The 21,921-nt window shown below is 35.3% G+C and overlaps 1 protein-coding gene across 1 annotated transcript in view; it reads right to left on the reverse strand.

The window, feature by feature from the left end:
• The window catches only part of MICAL2 (microtubule associated monooxygenase, calponin and LIM domain containing 2), a 529,879-nt gene that overhangs the window by 502,018 nt on the left and 5,940 nt on the right, over positions 1–21,921 (reverse strand). The window lies entirely within an intron of this gene.

Raw genomic sequence — 21,921 nt, forward strand, 5'->3', positions numbered from 1 at the left:
CCACTACAGACAGCCTCTTATCACATGCTTTTTTATTAGCTTTTCACAACAGGAGACTGCTAGTTCATGTGGGTCATATAGATAACATTGTGCTCATGCCTGTGAAGTTGTACACAACACAGCACTAACTGGCTAAAGTGCAAGTCAATAGATAATAAATAAAAAGCTAAACATAAACACAGCAGAAATGTAAAAACAGCCCTGGTCCTTAACAGTAAGAAAATTGAAAAATAGTCTGGTCACTAAGCGGTTAAGATAGAAAATAAACTAATATATACCATCCTTTTTTCAGCTTTATTGTTTGTTGCAGAAGGATTTGCCATTTTACACCTAAAGAAAGGATCTTCCACGGAAAAAGAAATCAAATATTTAGCAATACTCAGAACTCAACATGCTCTTTTTGTTTGTTTTGCATGATAGAAACAATTTAACTCTATAGGCTCCGAGTGAGTTAAAACAAACTAGAAAGAGAGTAGATATAGAAGGTGATAGATTACAGGGCTTCTTCCAGCGTTTTGGATGTAGGGCCTGCAAACATAGCAGCAAACTCAAAACCCTTACATCATCCTCTACAACTATGTACACACTATTAAGGATCTAATTACATGCCAAGATAAGGGCATCATATATGCTATTGAGTGTAAATGCAAAACATTATATATTGGGGAGACCAGGTCCCTGAGAGAAAGAATAAGAGAACACTTGTCCTGTATAGACAGGGGTAATCTGGATTACAAGTCTCTATAGTCACTTTAGAGAAGTACATAATAACAATTTGAAAGATCTTTGATACTGGGGTATCATAAAAGTGAAACCAGATTGGAAAGGGGGTATCTGGGAAAACAAGCTGCTGAGGTCTGAAGCAGAATTAATTTATAAGCTAGACATATCCCCTTTCATTTAGGGTATGACATTATTTCTATTAGATAATCGACTTTTTTTAAATTAATAAGAACAAAGGGCTTCAGTTATATAAATGTGTCTCTTTCTGTATATATTACCTTGATTCTAAACACAAGTCATCTATATAGATAATTATGAAAAATATAGTAGAGTTAGGAATATAGTATGAACTTTCTTTAAATAAAAGGTATTTAATTTAAATTGTACAAACCAAGTAAATAAGGGTTACAAAATACACCTAAATATTAATTTCTTTAGATACGGGTTTCCTAATGCTATATACAAGCTAGATGAAATTGTGGTCGCCAACATCCAAAGTATAACACAATTGAATTTAACCTCCAAATGAATGTACAAATATTATTAGTAATATTATGTTGATAACAATGTATACAAACAAAGATACAGGAAAGAGTAACAGCAAATATATGCAATAAATAAATGGCTCATATCCCGTAAGAGGGACAGGAGATCAACAATATTAAGGATTGCTATATATGAGAATATCTTACAATACACCTTAAGTGGGGACTAGTGAATTCCACCTTAAATAAGGATTATTAATTGACCAACCAATAAGAAAAAAAATGAGCCCTATTTAAAGCCTAGAGTGATTGCATTACACTACACGTCTTGATAAAGCCCCAACGGTCGAAACGCGTTGACCAGGACTGTGATTACTCTAAGCTTATTGTACTATTTGAGCAGACTGAAGAAGCAGGTTCAAATTAATATATTCCGTTTCCCTGCTTTCTATCTGTAATTATTCTCACTACTTACCCTGTGGAGTTCGGTGGATCGAACAGAGGGAGGTATTACCACTGAGGATACATTTTACATCTCCTATAACCATCAGCCCCGGAGGGATCTCCCAGATTAAATTGCTACTAGCGATTCTAACTACCAAGATTTTCCTCTACATAAGGCCTGGACCGCTGAGGGGACGATAAGTACACGGATATACGAATATCAACAAGCATAACAGCGTAGTGGGATTTTGAGGTAAAACCTTTCCTTTATACACAAGTATCCCTCTGGACGTGGCATGGACCGCCGAGGGGATGTTTAACAATTGAATTTAATGATCTAACCAGTATCCTAAGACGCTACCAATAAGTATACCTATTGACTTTTGAGAATATATTCCTGGCTGTCATTTGAGTATACCTGCTCCAACCATTGTTATATTAGTTATTTTTCTTCTGAGTCACTTAGTCCTTATTTTATAGGCTGTGTCATAGATATTAATCAGAAATTGTATGATGATTTTTTAGATTTATAGATATTTACTGGGAGACGTCCCAGTTTATATATTTTTAAACAGCTAACATTTGTATTAGTTATTCTGTCCACCAGTTAGTGTATATATGTTTTTTTTTAGTTTGATTAAATGATTATGTGTATTTTTTTAACTATTATAGAAGAAATGAGAGAGTGGTATATACCACTTATAAACCTCACAATGCCTCCCTCTTAACAACTTATATCTTACTAAAAAAGAGAGAGAAAATATTAGAGAATACAATAATCCTCTAAAAAAAGAAAGGGAATAAAAACGGCACACATATGAGGTGAATTCAACAATTTATTAAACTCATATAGCATTTACAAAAGAAGTTTGCCAAAACATGCCCTGCCATCTCAAAAATATAGCAGAAACATGCAACCACACCACTATATACAAATCCTCTCTTTTTTAGTAAGATATATGTATTTTTTTAACAATTGTGTCATTTTAACCTATATCTTTAGCTTTGTTTTAGCGCTGTCTCACACTTGTTCTCCTATCTTTCTTGCAGAAATAATTTAACAGCAATGACCTATTATGTCCCCTCCCCCTCCCTTTCCATGCAACTAATCTGCAAATTTTTTTTTTTCTGCTAGGCTTTTTAAAATTAGAAAGACATAACTAAGGGTATAATTCAGAGATAGATTCAGAGATAGATTTTGAAATATATTTATAGAACCAACAAATAAAAGCTGCATTGGTTTAAACGGTCTCAATGTACCGGCCCTGGGACCATATGTGGCCCTCAAGATAAATTTGGTCCTCCCTTGTTTATTTGGTAAATTATTCATTTGGACCCATTAATTTTTCAGGGTTCTAAGAGGTGTTACAAGTTGATGTTCTATATAGGCACTCACTAGATAAATATGCACTGTGTATGTCTATTGTGGACTACAGATCCTACCCTGCACTACTACTCGGGTAAATGTCACTTCCAGTTTCTAGTATATCCAGTTCTAGAGCACCCACTCCATTCAAGTGGCCCTCATGGGAGAGGAACACTTGGCCAAGGGTCCCTGGATACAATGAGCTTGATACCCCTGGTTTAAATTAATAGCTTTGTAGGGTTAGTAGTTGTAATGGAATTTTTCTGCAGAATGCCCATTAAAGTTAAAGCTGTTTAAACTGATAATGAAACAGGTAGTGGGTGTATAGAATAGATTGTCACATAACCCTATTGGTAGACGATGACACACCTCTGCTAAACTGAAGAGAGAAAGCCATTTAGTTCAGAGAAATCACCTATTTTGGCAAAATCTATAAACAGAAATGCATTTATTTTTTTAATCCTCATTTAGATGCACTAAAGAAGAAAAAAAAAAAAAAAAGATGACTGTAATGATCTTTTAAAGCTTTAACTACAGTAACTTCTGTAAACCTCAGAGTTACAGACTTTAAACAGAGATGGGCTGACTCAGCCTTTCATCTTTCTAAAATCAAAACCTTGATGTGCAGTATTAAAGCCACAGCAATTATTATTATTATTATTATGATTATGATTATTAACCAGCAACTGCTAATCTATTTTGCAAAGCAGAACACCAAAGCACTGAGCGTTAGGGAGAAATACCCTAATTCTTATCAATTTAATTATACAAGCACAGTAGTACATTATACACCCTGAGATTGTACAACACAATGTTTAAAGGGCCATTATAGTATTGAAATGACATGTTCCAATCTCTCAGAGCATGTCATTTTAACACTAGCGACACTGAAATGCTATGTGTTTAACCCTTGCAAATGGGTTAATCAAATAGGTAAAAATCACACTTGGGACCTGCAGAGCACTGCTGGTCTAAATAGGATACTGCAACTTATCCAATCATCAGCACTAGTAGCACAGCTGGGTCATGTGACTAGTACAGCTGATTGGAACAGAGGCTCAGGACCAGCAATTATCTAGGGAGGTAAACATTGCAAAAAGAAATGCAAAAATTGCATACAATTAAAGAACGTACTTAAAGGTCCCTTTAAATTATATTACTGACCTTCTAAGTTAATATGATAATATATGAGAAGAAAACTGGAATCACAACTTTTGAACGCTACTTAGATTCAGTTCACAGCACTGATAATATATATATATATATATATATATATATATATATATATATATATATATATATATATATATATAAAAAAGATTGCACTCACAGGTATTTCATAAACACAAGTACTTTAATGTGGAACGTTTTTCGGGGATCTAGTCCCCTTCGTCAGCATGCAGGTATGAAAGACCTGTGAGTGCAATCTTTTTTCTATATCTACCTGCATCATTGTACCCAGGCAGTTGTCGTTAGGAGGGCAGAGCTGAAGTTGGGTTGTTATATATATATATATTTATATTATTATATGTTATCATGTTATTATATGTTCATAATAAGCACTCACTGGTCTGCAGCTTAATTAAAGTGATATTTCTTTATTTCAGTAGTGACATTTCGGGATATAACCTATCCCTTCTTCAGACAAACCTGAAGAAGGGATAGGTTATATCCCGAAACGTCAATACTGAAATATCACTTTAATTAAGCTGACTGCGGACCAGTGAGTGCTTATTACAAACTTCTATGTCAACTTTATAGCACCCTGGCAGTTGAAATGTGTACATATATATATATATATATATATATATATATATATATCAATCATCTACCTTTCTTTATTGTAAAGAAACTCATTTGCAGGCTTTCATCAGCCTAATTACATCAGGGAGGGGAAGGATGAACAGAAGATATAGGAGGTGCCCATTGTGGGCTGGGTGCTGTTTGTGAAACCAAGAAGGGTGATTACACATTAGCGGCGTTGGTAAAATAAATAATTTAATGTGGTGCAGGAAAGGCTTTTCTTTTTACGGGTTGTACATAAGGCTGTGTGAAGTCATTTCTTTTATGTGTCAATCAATGCTTTGTCATTTTTTCTCCCTCTTGATGCAGGCACATAAGTGAGACAAAACAGGCTTAGTCACTGATGGTTTCCATAGGGGAAACAGACTTTAAGCAAAGACAACACACTTTTATAGACAACAAAAAAGTTAAAGGAATAGTCTAGTTAAAATTCAACTTTTTTCAACTTTTCTTTGTTCTCTTGGTATATTTATTTGAAAAAGCAAGAATGTAAGCATAGGAGCCGTCCCATTTTTGGTTCAGAACTTTGGTAGCACTTTCTGATTGGTGTCTAAATGTAGCCACCAATCAGCAAGCTACCCAGGTGCTGAACCAAAAATGGTCCGGCTTCTAAGCTTACATTGAAATAACGATACCAAGAGAACAAAGAAAAATTAATAGGAGTAAATTAGAAAGTTGCTTAAAATTGTCTGCTCTATCTGAATCATGAAAGTTTAATTTTGACTAGACTATTCCTTTAATGTAAAACAATATATTGAGAGGTGAAAGTCACTTTTATTGCACAGTTTATGTATTTTTACATTAACAATGTATTTGATCTTTTGAGCTGTAATGTCTTTAAACATGAGACTTTTGCTTTTAGTGCATGAAATTAGATATTGATGTATTATAGATTAAAAGGACAGGCTACTCCAGAAATATTATTGATTAAAAATCTAGACAATCCCTTTATTACCCATTCCCCAGTTTTGCATAACCAACACTGTTATATTAATATACTTTTTACCTCTGTGATTATCTTGTATCTGCACTTCTGCAGACTGGCCCTTATTTCAGTTCTTTTGACAGACTTGCATTTCAGCCAATCAGTGCTGACTCATAAATAACTCCACGACACACGTGAAATAAACTAGCACTGCCTAGCTGTGAAAAACTGTCAAAATGTGCTGAGATAAGAGGCGACCTTCAATGACTCAGAAATTAGCATATGAGCCTATTTAGGTTTAGCTTTTCACAAAAGACTTTCCAAGAGAACAAAGCAAATTTGATGATGAAAGTAAATGGGAAACTTGTTTAAAATTGCTTGCCCTATCTGAATCATGAACGTTTAATTTTGACTAGACTGTCCCTTTAGGAGTCTCTACCAATAAAGGAGTAGTAAAAAAATAATAATAAACATTTAGAAAATAAAATAAACATGTTTTTAGTAAAAGTATGTATCTGAGAAATACTGGCCATGGGGGTTGAAATATGTTGCTTACTGTTATAAACACTAACATCAGCCACATATTAAAAAAAAACATCAGTATTTTTAAAGTCCCTAAGAAGCACAAACTATAATATTCTGTCCTAGGAAATATCTATAATCATATAGGAATTCATTCTTGTTCAAGATCGAACGAACAAGGCAGTTAAATTAAGTTATACATTTATAGGACTATAATAGTTTTCTTACAAAAAGATGTTATAATAATCATTTGAATTTGTACATTGTCAGAAAATACCATATGCTGGCAACTTAGTTATAGGGGACTTTGGACTCAAATGTTCTGTTGTGTACATGAAATTGTTGAAAAATATTTTGCATAAAAAAAAAAATGAAAGATAATTCAAATGAAACTAATACTTAAAGGGCAAAACAAAAAAAGTGCAAACAATGTGTTTGAGCATTTTATTATTGCAGTTTTGTTTGCATATAACTATGTATTTAAACCTTACAAAGGTCAGTCAATGACAAAAACCCATATGTGCATATCCACCAATCACCAGATAGCTCCCGCTAGTAACATGTAGCATATGCGCGCTTTCACTAGCAGCACTTTTGCTAATGGGTGCATATTGCAAAAATGATTCCATTTAAAAACTAAATGCACACATGCGCATTTTAATGTTGACTTTTCTATCCCTTTAATGTTGACTTTTATTGTACTGTCCCTTTAAGTATCAGCTGTGTACTCCTCACTATTAATCACTGGATAATGAAGACACCTCCCACATTTCTACTGGTGAAGAGGGACACACCTTTGCAAGATAATGGTTTATTCATGATGGTCATAGGGATTTTTTTAAAATAAAATAAATAAATAAAAAAAAAAAAAATATATATATATATATATATATATATATATATATATATATATATATATATATATATATATATATATATATATATATATATATATATATATATATATATATATAACACACAATTTTAAATATCTTTTTTTAGAGAACCCAATGAAATATATAAAATTGTGATGAAAATAAGAATAAACATAGGAAACAATAATTTTAAAAGTAATGGACATTCTGAGTTAATACAAAATCCTCTAAGCCAATTCTACTGTTATTCAAAACTAAATAATGTTACAATTGTTTGAGTACAACATAATCAACTGAAAGCAAATATGTTTAAAAAATATTAGTTTCTTGAAGGCTGCTGATAAACAAGACAATATACAGTATTGAAAAATCATTGTTACACTGGTGTGTTTACCTGGATACTTATGAGTTACACATGCTGTAGGGTATGCAGGGAGAAACATGAATACTGCTGTACAAGGTCCCCATTCGAGTGCTGTCCAGGTGCATGTTCCCCTCTGCACACCCTGTAACATGTGTAACTCATAAGTGAGTGAGGTGGCAACCCTTACCAAGTGCACATGATTTCTATATTGCTATAAAGATGTAAAGTTTATCTCATGACTAAACACAGTTTTATTCTAATCTACTGCATGGGTGAAACCAAATCTCTTTTGATCGAGGGCTGTATGGGTGTAACTTTGTTTGCTTGTGATTTAACACTCCATCAACAGTATCAGTATTGTTATCCATTTTATCTTTAGCTGCCTATGTTAAAAGGAACACTCAAGTCATGATTCAGATAGAGAATGCAGTTGTAATCAACTTTCCAATTTACTTCTATTAACAAAATGTGCAGATTCTTTTTATATTTACACTTTTTGAGTCACCAGCTCCTACTGAGCATGTGCAAGAAATCACAAAATATACTATATGGATTTGTGATTGGCTGATGGCTGTCACCTGATACAGGGAGAGTGGAAATAGACATAACTTTGTAATTTGAAACAAAAGCATACCTAGGTAGGCTCAAAGCAGCAATGCACTGCTGGGGGCTGGCTAGTGATAGGTGGCTACACACATATGCCACTTGTCATAGGCTCAACAAATGTGGTTCAGTTAGGTCTCAGCAGACCATTGCTGTTCTTTAGAGAGCATACACATGTACATGCAAGCAACAGCAATCATAACATGCTATTACACTTTTTTATACCCGTGTAAGTGCTGAAATGTCTAAGGCTGCTTACTATATTGCAATATAAGTTTTATCCATGTTTGCCAGTAATGAAGGTGAAGCCACCTAACTTAGGTTGGACTGCAAAAGAGCAGCAGAAACCTTACCTGAAAACACAATCATGTGAGATCACGGCTGCGCTTTCACAAGAAGATACATTTATAATAAAGATACAAATGTACTGTAACAGACCCTAAAGGGACATTTTATCACAAATAGAACATTGAATCCTTATTTTCTTGTAAAATGCAAGCACTGCCTCTCCTTAGCAGTGATTGGCTGCTACATGCGTATGCTGCTACCAATTGGCTCAATGCCCATGCCATGCTCAGGAGCAGCAATATGTTATGGCTCCAAAATTCACCATTAAAATCTATGAGGGGGGGGGGGGGATTCTGTATATAAATAATTTGGTAAGTTTTGCTAAAGGTTTGTAATAGTCCCCATAGGGCCACTATTGCAACTTAAAAATCCTGTGCATGGTCTGACAAATCTGAGCATTCTATTTATGCAATAGAATGCTCCTTTAAAGAATCTTCTGTTAAAATAACTTGGCAACAAACACCTTGATTTATACAAATGATATATGACAACAGATGCCATGAGAAATAGGTCTCCTACATAATGATTAGTTGAAGTGTATAATTTCAATATTATGAAGTAACTCATTCTAGAGCGTTGACTGAACATGCCCAAGATAAAGACAGACTTTTAAATGTGCAGCAAAAAAAAGATACTTTTTTTTTTTTAATTACTTTTTTAAATCAAAATAATTTTCCAAACAGATGTTCAATAGAGTATAAAATAACGTCAAGCACTGACACAAATATTACTAACACTATGTACTATAAAATAATCAGTATGTGTTTGCGTTAGATTTATTTGCAATAAGTTTAAAAAGGAAAATGTAATGGCAGTTTTGTAGCACCCCCAAATTTAAAACGTGCTGGCTGCCCAGAATTTGTAGGTTAGTGGCAATTTTAAATATCTAGGGCGCGATCACATATACGGCGCAGGTTTCGGCGCAATCGTGGGAACCCGCGCCGCCCGTAATTTCACCTTGCACATCGGGGTATTACATATACTGCGTCATTAGATGCTAAACTGGCGTAAGTAGGACAAACTAGCGATCTTCTGAAATGTGCACAAATACACATTTTAGTCGTCGCAAGTAACTTACGCCAGTATTTTATCCACGGAAAGTGTCAATAAAGAGTAGTTTTATGCAAATTAGGCTAACACTCGTAAAAATGATCTGCGATTTCATATAAAAATGTCACACGTAATTACACTATTCAAAATTCATATATAAACCAATATATAAAGAGATGAAGGTAATACAATTATGATTTCCCATTGTTCTCTCCTCTAAGTATTGTTGATTGTTTTGAGAAGAAATTTAACCCCTTAACGACCAACGACGTATGGGGTACGTCCTGCAAAAAAATGCAGTTAATGACCAAGGACGTACCCCATACGTCGTTGGTCTTTGAAAGCAGTGGAAGCGATCCTGATAGCTTCCAGCTGCTTTCATGTTATTGCAGTGATGCCTCAATATTGAAGCATCCTGCAATAACTGTTTTTAGCCATCCGATGCAGAGAGAGCCACTCTGTGGCCCTCTCTGCATCGGCTATCGATAGCCGTTACCGTTGGTGGGTGGGAGCTCATCCAGGGAGGCGGGTGGGCAGTTATTGGTGGAGAAGGGGGGAGAGATCTTGTGCGGGTGCGTGCGCGTGCACGAGAGCCGTGCACGCGCGTGCATGGGTGCGCGCGTGCACGAGAGATCAATGCAAACAGCATCAATATGCTGTAGATCTGGAGGGTGGGAGAGAGGACTGGGGAGGGTGGGATTTTCAAGTCAATGCATCTGGGAGAGGGTGGGGGCAGCTACACTACAAAAATATTTAATAAAATAAAAAAAATTAAATACATTATTATTTTTCAAACTGGGTACTGGCAGACAGCTGCCAGTACCCAATATGGTGCACAATAAAGGCAGAGGGGGGGGGGGGGGGTTAAAGAGCTGTTTGGGGGCTAAGGGGGGGTCCTACACAGCAGAAGAATTTTTTTTTTTTTTTAAAACCTAAAAACCCCCAAAAAACTTTAATTTTAGTACTGGCAGACTTTCTGCCAGTACTTAAGATGGCGGGGACAATTGTGGGGTGGGGGAGGGAAGGGAGCTGTTTGGGAGGGATCAGGGGGTGGGATGTGTCAGGTGGGAGGCTGATCTCTACACTAAAGCTAAAATTAACCCTGCAAGCTCCCTACAAGCTACCTAATTAACTCCTTCACTGCTAGACATAATATACGTGTGATGCGCAGCGGCATTTAGCGACCTTCTAACTACCAAAAAGCAACGCCAAAGCCATATATGTCTGCTATTTCTGAACAAAGGGGATCCCAGAGAAGCATTTACAACAATTTGTGCCATAATTGCACAAGCTGTTTGTAAATAATTTCAGTGAGAAACCTAAAATTGTGAAATATTTAAAGTTTTTTTTAATTTGATCGCATTTGGCGGTGAAATGGTGGCATGAAATATACCAAAATGGGCCTAGATCAATACTTGGGGTTGTTTAGTACACTACACTAAAGCTAAAATTAACCCTACAAGCTCCCTACATGCTCCCTAATTAACCCCTTCACTGCTGTGCATAATACACGTGTGGTGCGCAGTGGCATTTAGCGGCCTTCTAATTACCAAAAAGCAACGTAAAAGCCATATATGTCTGCTATTTCTGAACAAAGGGGATCCCAGAGAAGCATTTAAAACCATTTGTGCAATAATTGCACAAGCTGTTTGTAAATAATTTCAGTGAGAAACCTAAAGTTTGTGAAAACATTTGTGAAAAAGTGAACATTTTTTTTTATTTGATCGCATTTGGCAGTGAAATGGTGGCATGAAATATACAAAAATGGGCCTAGATCAATACTTTGGGATGTCTTCTAAATATATATATATATATACACATGTTAAAGGATATTCAGGGATTCCTGACAGATATCAGTGTCCCAATGTAACTAGCGCTAATTTTGAAAAAAAGTGGTTTGGAAATAGCAAAGTGCTACTTTTATTTAGTGCCCTATAACTTGCAAAAAAAGCAAGGAACATGTAAACATTGGGTATTTCTAAACTCAGGACAAAATTTAGAAACTATTTAGCATGGGTGTTTTTGGGTGGTTGTAGATGTGCAACAGATTTTGGGGGTCAAAGTTTGAAAAAATTGTTTTTTTTTCCATTTTTTCCTCATATTTTATAATTCTTTTAATAGTAAATTATAAGATATGATGAAAATAATGGTATCTTTAGAAAGTCCATTTAATGGCGAGAAAAACGGTATATAATATGTGTGGGTACAGTAAATGAGTAAGAGGAAAATTACAGCTAAACACAAACACCGCAGAAATGTAAAAATAGCCTTGGTCCTAAAAACGGTCAACAAATGGAAAAGTGCTCTGGTCACTAAGGGGTTAAAGTAAATATGCAAGTAAATGTCCACAATGTGATAAAGTACCTACAAGCTCAATCCATTTGATTATGTTGTGGCTTCAAACTATTTCAAATACACAAATAAACCTTAAAAAAAACAATATCATAATATACTGTCCCTTTAACCTTGAGATGCTGCTTAAATGTATGTGTTTGTTAAGGCTTCCAGGGAGTTACGTTGCTTTTTTAGTCAGTGCAAGGGTTCCTGCGCCTGCAATTTGTGGCGAGATAAGTATGGGAGTAGATTCTCTGAATTCTGCGCGTGTAAGTCCTTACGCTGTATATTGGATACCAAATTGCGCGTCTGTTCTATGTTAGTCTATAGGTAAAAAAAAAAAAATACGTCAGAAAGGTGAAATATATGCACGTAACTTGTATGCTACGCTGTATATGTAATACCAAAATCACGTAAAATCTGGCGTCGCCGGCTTTTGCGGGCGACGCTGCATATGTAATGGAGGCCTTAGAGCTCTACACAGAGCCTTGGGATTTATGTGGGCAGCTTTTATCACTTGCAAATTGTTCAGTCTAGAATCACCTTAAATGAAAGGAAGCAGAACAGGTCATAAATTAATAACTTGAGTAGGAATTTAGGCAGATGTGCTTTGGCAGATAATTTAATTAGTTTATAGCTATGATTTACCAATTAGAATACCAGAAGAAAAAAAAATCATTATTGGAACAAAGAAGTTATACGAGTTGAGTGAATATTCAAATGAATTAAAAGTTGAATAAATATCACTGTAATACATTTTAGCAAACAATGCTGTTTTTTCTTTATAGGAAAGTAGCAATATTCTTAAACTTTAAAGGGACAATCAGCTCCAAAAAATGTATTGTTTAAAATGATAGATAATCCCTTTATTACCACATGGCTATTTAGTCATAATGTACTGACTTGCATTTTAGCCAATTCGTGCAGTATCATCCACAACCCACGGCCGGGAGCACAATATTATCTATATGGCCCACATGAACTAGTAGTCTCTTGTTGTGAAACGCTTATAAAAAAGCATGTGATGAGAGGCTGTTTGTAGTGGCTTAGAAATAGGCAGAAATTTAGAGGTTTAAATGTTATAAATATAATATAACAATGTTGGTTGTGCAAAGCTGGGGAATGGTTAGTAAAAGTGTTATCTATCTTTTTAAACAATAACAATGTTGGTATGGACTGTCCCTTTAACTCCTGTAAACAGGAGTTAAATTCAGTTACCTGAGGCGCACAATCCTCTGCTTATTCTGCACTCTACACAGCATTTGATTGGCTGCTATGCATATATGCCAACCCTGATTGGCTCAGAGGTTGTTCAGCTCAAGACCAGTAGCTCATTGAAACTATGGATCAGCCTTTACCTATGTATTTAACTTTTGTACATGAGTTAAACACATAGTTAAAGAAATGTGCAATAATAAAATATTTTAGCCCATTTAAGAATTGTATTATTGCTCCTGAATGTACCTTTAAAATGCACTTTACTGTCTGCCAAGCTCCTGGCAAAGTTTGTCTTGTGAAATTGCAGCTACTTGAGATATAGAATCTACAGTGAGCTCTATTATCGCTCAGCAAAACCAACACACTTCACACATTTTATTTTTGGCAGATAATGTTCAGTGCAAGATCTAAAATATATCCGAGTTACTCTGTTTTCCGCGGAGCCAAATCAAATTACTCATCTAACGTGGTTATCTCAGCTGCCATTTTTCCTTATGTTATGATAATGTATATGAAATGGTACCATGTTTTACATTCATCCTGAGAAAGCATTAAAAAGAGGTGGATGTCAAATTTAAACCTTCAAAATTCCGATAGAGCATAATATTTTAATACAACAATTTATTTCTGTTATCAAATGTCCTTTGGCCCCTGTACATCAGAACATACTAAAGTAGGCACAGGAGAGTGCACGTGAGTTGTGCACTATATGTTTGTTACAATGCTATAATATAGTACTCAATATACATGCCAACCCCTCAGTATGCTCTCAATTTTAACAAAGGATACCAAAACATTAAAACAGAGGTATTTTGGGGGTTTTGTGTCCCTTTAAATATGACTTCCATTGCCCTTAAACTAATTCTAGTGCTTCTAAAAGATTTAGATTTATATTGGCTCATTTTAGTTGTTTAGGTGCCCCTTCATATTAGAGCATTTTCTTTTGGTACTTTTATATCCATTTAAAAGGGACACTAAACCCAAATTTTTTTCTTTCGTGATTCAGATAGAGCATGCACTTTTAAGCAACTTTCTAATTTACTCCTATTATCAATTTTTCTTCGTTCTCTTGGTATCTCTATTTGAAAAAGCAGGAATCTAAGCTGATGAGCCGGACCATTTTTGGTTTAGGACACTGGGTATTGCTTGTTGATTGGCGGCTACATTTATGGTTTAGTATCCCTTTAATTCCTATACACTACAACATAAAATCACTAATATTTTATGGTTTCATAGCTCTCAAACTTTGATTAAGTCCATGGGACGTTTAACCAAACCAAAAATAACAGATTGCTAATTTGTTACCTGCTATTTTACAAGTTCACTGACCTGACAAACTGTTTTCAGTGTCATAGGATATCCAAATTGATGGACTTTTTTTTCTTACTAGCAAGTTTCCGAACCTTTGTGAATCTATGCCTCAATTTCTTCTTTAATGTTTTGATGTTGCTTCACTACAGTGAGGTTTCAGCCCCTTTTTTACAGCCATGGGTTTAACTGAGATTTCACTGTGAGGTCATGGAGGGCGGCATTATGCCAGGTCATCACATAACTGTTGCCTCCAATCTCATTAGCGTCTTCTTATCTGGGCAGCAAACTACAGCTATGTTCAGATTTATTTTTCAGAAAATCCAATTATATCAGGAGCCACATTAAATATCAGATCTGTCTGTCTCATCTTTACAGAATACTGGGTAAATGTAAGAGGAGCGTGACCCTTTGGTTGCAGTCGTACTGTTGTAGATGCAATGTACTGCATAGGAATGATTAGTCCCTTTGATAGCCAGAGGGTAAAGCAACAGTTATGTCTCTTTAGACCAGGCATTCCAAAGAAAAACTATTTTATGATTTAAGATCAGCTGACATTATACCCAAGAGCAGGGCTCAAAAACACCAGGATACCTTGGCCCTTAGAAAACAATCCCTGGCACCTGGTAAACACCCCATAGCTCCATTCTGGAAAGAGGGGCAGTGGTCCAGCTAAATCAAGACATTGAAGTTTTCTCCATTTCTCTTCACAATGTGCACTAGCTTAGCTGTTTGTCACTTAGGTTCAGTTACCTGTACACAGGGATGCAGGTATACTATGGGCAGTTGGTAATAGTGTATTTTGGATAATTAAGCTATGGGATGTGTGAAAGGGGTTAAAGGGACATGAACCCCAAAATTCATTATTCAAATAGAGCATAGATCAACTTTCCAATTTACTTATTTTATACAATTTGCTTTGTGCTCTTTGTATCCTTTGTTGAAAAGCATACCTAGGTAGGCTCAGGTACTGTAAGCTAGCTGCTGATTGGTGGCTGCACTTATATGCCTTTTGTGATTGGCTTACTGGTGTATACAGCTAGCTATAAGTAGTGCATAGCTTCTCCATCAAGAAAGGATACCAAGAGAATAAACAAAATTGATAATAGAAGGAAGTAAATTGCAAAGTTGTTTACAAATGTATGCTCTATCTGCACACAATATTATTTGCCTTTTTTCTAGCAATCAAGGGTTTAAATAAATTCTCGTGTTACTGTCAGCCAAGGGGTTAAATTACTGTTGTGTGTTTCTGGCAAGCAATTGGTGTCTTTAAGACTATAGCAGTATCTATGTGATTCTACCATTATATACCGGGGTCCTATCCATAAAAATACTAGTTATGCCAGCTGGTTGGCATCCCTAAGGGACCACCACTGAATAATGGGAGCACATCTGTAAATGTCTGTGACTTTACACCACTGGGAGACATCCCCAACTACACAAAACTTTGGTATCCATGACTAAGTCAGTAAATATGGCTCTGCATCAGGTAATTGCAATTCAAAAATCCTTCCTTGGAGCCAAACAAAAAGTGATCTTTACTTACACAGATACCCATGTTTACATTTCATAGCAAGATTCAATCTTCTTTTTTTTCTATTCTATCATATCATCTATTACCTGCTAAATCCAGCAGAAGATAATGAGCTATTTATTGTTCTTGTCTCTCTCTCTGGGCAACATACAATATTTGTTCATAAAGCAGACAGTGTGTATTGCCAACTTTCTGATTAACCATGTACTTGTTTAACTTAGGCACATTTCTGATTTATCAAATCAAGAAGCGAAAACAGAACATGCAAAACAGAAAAAAAGACAGACCTCTGCTGGATCATCTGAGCTGTTGTGTCATTTAAACTAATATTCTTTAGTACTGGCTAAACCCAGTCCAGAAAACTACCACTATTCCTGGTTTTAGGGATATCACTGTAGAAAGAGGCAGAACAATTTGGTTTTTATGCAAATGTATTTAAAAAAAAGAAAAAGAAAAAAAGAATAAAAAAAGGAACTATTGGCAAATCTTGTGAATCGGATTTGGGAACCACAGCAAAGTATAATCTTTGGTAGTTGTACCTGGTATACGTGGCTACTGACATCCAGAGTTACGTCTATGTCTTAAAGTGAATGTCAACTTTCATGATAAAGTGCCAGTTTTTTAAAAAAAAATATTAAAAACCAAGGGCACTTTTATTCATGAAAGTTTACATTACATCGGATTTTACAAATACTTACCTTCTTCTGAAACGTCGGATCGCTGATCCCGCGCCTGCAGGTCCTCTGTACCAGCTTCCTCCAATCATGGCTTCCCCCCCAGGAGCGCCCATCTGGTGAGGCCACGCCTTGATTGGAGGAAGCCGGTTTTGTCATTGCTGTGTAAGTACAGCAGGAAGAAGCAGGTGGAGGGGGGGAAAATCGGCGATCCAGCGTTTCAGGAGAAGGTATTTGTAAAATACGGTGCAATGTAAACTTTCATGAATGAAGGTGCCCCTGATAATCTCTTTATTACCCATCCCCCAGTTTTGCACAGAAAACATGGTTATATTAATACAGGTAGCCCTCAATTTACGCCGGGGTTAGGTTCCAGAAGGAATGGTTGTAAATCGAAACCATTGTAAATTGAAACCCAGTTTATAATGTAAGTCAATAGAAAGTGAGGGAGTTAGGTTCCAGGCCCCTCTCAAAATTGTCATAAGTAACACTTAAACATTATTTTCAAAGCTTTGAAATAAAGACTTTAAATGCTAAACAGCATTTTAAACCTAATAAAATAATCACACAACACAGAATATATAATTAAACTAAGTTAAATGAACAATAACATTTGCTAAACTGCATTATAAACCTAATAAAATAATCACACAACACACACTTTACTTGCATTTTTCTGCAAACCGTTCTTTCTATGCATTTCAATCTGGACTGATTTATAGACAGGAAGATCTTGTTCCTTTGAAAACTGCTTGATAGCTCAGGTCTAGTTACACAAATTAATTTCAGCTTGCTTGTCTTGCATATCTTTGCTGCAACACAAGCAGACAGCCCCACCTACAGGCTATTTTAATCAATGCACTGCTTCTCAATGCTTTTCAATAGCAGTCACATGACTGAAAAAAAAGGTTGTTATTCTGAAACGGCTTAAATTGAACCGTTGTAAACCGAGGGCCACCTGTACACTTTTTACCTCTGTGATTACCTTGTATTTAAAAGTGACATGAAACCCACATTTTTTCTTTCATGATTAAGAGCATGCAATTTTAAACAACTTTCTAGTTTATTTCTATTATCTAATTTTTTTTTCTCTTGATATTCTTTGCTGGAAAACATATCTAGATAGGCTCAGTAGCTGCTGATAGAAGCCTTGTGTGATTGGCTCACCCATGTGCATTGCTTTTTCTTCAACTAAGAATATCTAAACAATGAAGCAAAATAAATAATAGAAGTAAATTGTAATGTTGTTTAAATGTGTATTCTCTATCTGAATAATAAAAGAAAATTGTAGGGTTTAGTGTCCCTTTAAAGGGACAGTCTACCATAGAATTGTTATTGTTTTAAAAGCTAGATAATCCCTTTATTACCCATTCCCCAGTTTTGCACAACCAACACAGTTATATTAATATACTTTTTACCTCTGTGATTACCTTGTATCTAGGAACCTTCTTCCAGCCCCCTGATCACATGACTGTGACTGTTTATTATCTATTGTCTTAAATTTAGCATTGTTTTGTGCTAAAATCTTAAATAACCCCTGTGCCTGAACACAGTGTTATCTATATAGCCCAGGTGTACTTTCTGTCTCTTTGTGTTGAAAAGAGATTTAAAAAGCATGTGATAAGAAGCAGCCCTCAAAGGCTTAGACATTAGCATATGAGCCTACCTATGTTTAGTTTAAACTAAGAATACCAAGAGAAAAAAACAAATTTGATGATAAAAGTAAATTGGAAAGTTGATTAAAATTAAAAGTCCTATCTGAATAATGAAAGTTTAATTTATACTAGACTGTCCCTTTAAGCATCTTCTGACAGCCCCCTGATCACATAACTATTTATTTATTTATTTATTTATTATCTATTGAGTTGCATTTAGTACTGTGTTGTGCTAAATCTTAAATAACTCCTCGGGCATGAACAGAAAGTTATCTATATGGCTCACATGAACTAGCAATCCCCTGTTATGAAAAGCTAATAAAAAAGCAGGTGATAAAAGGCTGTCTGTAGTGGCTTAGAAACAGGCAACCATTTAGAGGTTTAAAGGTTATAAAGTTTATTAACATAACAATGTTGGTTGTGCAAAGCTGGGGAATAGGTAGTAAAGGCGTTATCTATCTTTTTAAACAATAATAATTTTTGTGTTGACTGTCCCTTTAATTGCCTGAATATGTATTGGAACTCATGACCTCACATTGTGCTGCTGTTGTGCTCTGGGGCATTTAGGGTTTAAAGGGACATGAAACCCAAAATGTTTCTTTCAGGATTCAAATAGATCACAAGATTTTAAACAACTTTCTAATTTACTCCTATTATCAAATTTTCTTTGTTCTCTTGGTATCTTTTGTTATCTCTTGTTGGAAAGCAGGGACATAAGCTTAGGGGCCTGCCCATATCTGGATCACTATATGGCAGCAGTTTTGCAAGAATGATATCCATTTACAATAGCACTAGATGGCAGCACTATTTCCTGCCATGAAATGCTCCCTAGGTATCTCCAACACAGAATATCATAGGAATGAAGAAAATTTGATAATAGAAGTACATTGGAAACTTTTTAAAAAATTGTATGATCTGTCTGAATCACAATTTTTTTTTTAATAACTTTATTTGTAGTGATACGATCCTGTACATGACAAAATGGGTAACTGACACTAATGCTTTGTTATTTTCACAGAGCTGAAATCATTATACAGTATGAGAAATACAGTCCAGATACCTGATAACAGGCGTACATATATATGCCATGATACAGAGGCTAGGATCCATTTTACAAAATATTTTATATCCCTTTAAAGGGACACTGAACCCAAAAAATTTTTTCACTTGCTATCTTTATTTGAAAAAGAAGGCATCTAAGCTTCTTTTTTGGTTCAGTACTCTGGACAGAACTTTTTTATTGGTGGATGAAATTATCCGCCAATCGGCAAGAATAACCCAGGTTATTCACCAAAAATGGGCCGGCATCTAAACTTACATTCTTGCATTTCAAATAAAGATACCAAGAGAATGAAGAACATTTGATAATAGGAGTAAATTAGAAAGTTGCTTAAAATCACATGCTCTATCTGAATCATGAAAGAAAAACATTGGGTTCAGTGTCCCTTTAAAGAGTGCTTTATTGGGGGGGGGGTATTTTTCTCACTGTGTGATTAAACCCTTGCACAGGAAATAAAAACATAGTTAAAGTTATGCACTCAGGCACAATGCTTTGCCATTCCTGAGAAAGACACAGCCATATAGTAGAGATATACACAAGTATCTACCAATCAACAGCCCTGTCACAGGAATAGCAAAGGAACACGTAAAGTACATATTTAACTCCTAAGCAGGTGTTTAATACATAGTGACAAAAAATTATTTAATCAAAATGCTCTAACTAAATAGAGCATTTTAACCCTCTTATTGCTGTTTACCTTTTAATAAAATCACGAAGTCAGAAAATGTTTTGTCCAGAAATTCACCGGACTGTAAATAATCACTGAATAAGGGGAATTTTTATCATCAGTATAACACTAAATTTTTATTTTGCGATACAGATAGATCATACAATTGTAAACAAGTTTCCAATCTAATTTGCTTCATTTTCTTGGTATCCTTTGTTTGAAGAGCAGTAATGCACTACTGGGAGCTAGCTGAAAGCAATAGCAAGAGGCATATGTGTGCAGCCACCAATCAACAGCTTCTGAGCCTACCCAGGTATACTTTACAACAAAGGATACAAAAATCTTGAAACAAAATTAGATAATAGAAATAAAATGGAAACTTATTAAAAAATGTAATTCTCTATCTCAATCATGGAAGAAGAAAAAAAATTGTGTTGTATGTGCTTTAACTTTATGCGCATTATTGCGGTCCTTACATATTCTAGGAGCCAAAAAACATACAAAGCACATAAGGACCTTGCATGGAAATTGCACCCAGCCATCTCCAGACGTATTGTTTTGTTTCATAGCTTGCCAACTGCCCCACTCCCTTTTCCCTCTTTACACAACTTCCTTTTTTTTCTGCTAAACCCAAATAATGCCACTTATAGCAGCGCTGTACACAGAGCAGTTGTTAAAGAAAGATGACAGGCACAATCCGTTTAGCAAACCAAGTTACAGGATGCAGTCAACTTGCTTCATCCTGCTGCACTGGGGGCTGCAGAAATGTATAATACCTAATCATCTGGGACCAAAACAACAACATATCGTTTGGCATTATATATATATATATATGGTTTTCAAATTGTAGATGTATCAGATTGTATTTATAACCATGTGCATATATATTTATATTAAAATACAGATTAGGAAACCATTGATCTATGCACCAGTGTAACATGAATCGCATTTCCTGTATTTTAAGTAAAAGTTTAGACAGGATGATGTACACAAACCACATGCTGACACTGAAATCCACTGAACTATTTTCTGCTACACAATAAGGAAGTTGTAAATTGATAAACAGAATTGTGTTAGATAAACAAAGTTCTATAAAAAAACAACTCAGAATAAGGCCTCTTTAAATGGACATAAAACAAGTTGGGATAGAGATAAAATATAATATGTACTTTATTTACTTTCCCTGCAAATTTATACTGCAGTGCCTCACCATTAACCCTTTGTTTTAAGTTTCCAAAATTGTACAGCTCTAACTCCCCCCACACATTTACTTCTATGGCTGCAGCTATATCTACCTTTGCTTTTGGTAGAATGCAGAAGTACACACTGATTATCTGCTGGAGCATGCCTGGAAGCAAATAATCAGCTGTGAAATACAATGCCTGTGTTTCTGATGCTAAAAACTGATAGGGGTGGATCAGACTACTCCAGACAGCATGGCTATGTAAGTAATTTTGCTTATTTTTGAAAATAATTTAAAAATACTTGTCAGCAATTTTTAAACAATTTTTTTATGCAAACTATTTTTACTTAATTAGACTTTTTAGGATATGCACAGATCTCAACATGTTTTAGGCACTTTAAAGGGACAGTCTAGTCCAAAACAAACTTTTATGATTCAGATAGGGCATGTCATTTTAAACAATTTTCCAATTTACTTCAATCACCAATTTCGCTTTGTTCGCTTGGTATTCTTAGTTGAAAGCTAAACCTAGGAGGTTCATATGCTAATTTCTAAGCCCTTGAAGGCCGCCTCTTATCTCAGAGTGTGTTAGTTCATGTGTTTCATATAGATATCACTGTGCTCACGCACGAGCCAGCACTGATTGGCTAAAATGGAAGTCTGTCAAAAGAACTGAAATAAGGGGCAGTTTGCAGAGGCTTAGATACAAGATAATCACAGAGGTAAAAAGTGTATTAATATAACTGTTGGTTATGAAAAACTAGGGAATGGGTAATAAAG

The sequence above is a fragment of the Bombina bombina genome, chromosome 7, assembly GCF_027579735.1.
Source record: "Bombina bombina isolate aBomBom1 chromosome 7, aBomBom1.pri, whole genome shotgun sequence".
NCBI classification, from domain to species: Eukaryota; Metazoa; Chordata; class Amphibia; order Anura; family Bombinatoridae; genus Bombina; species Bombina bombina.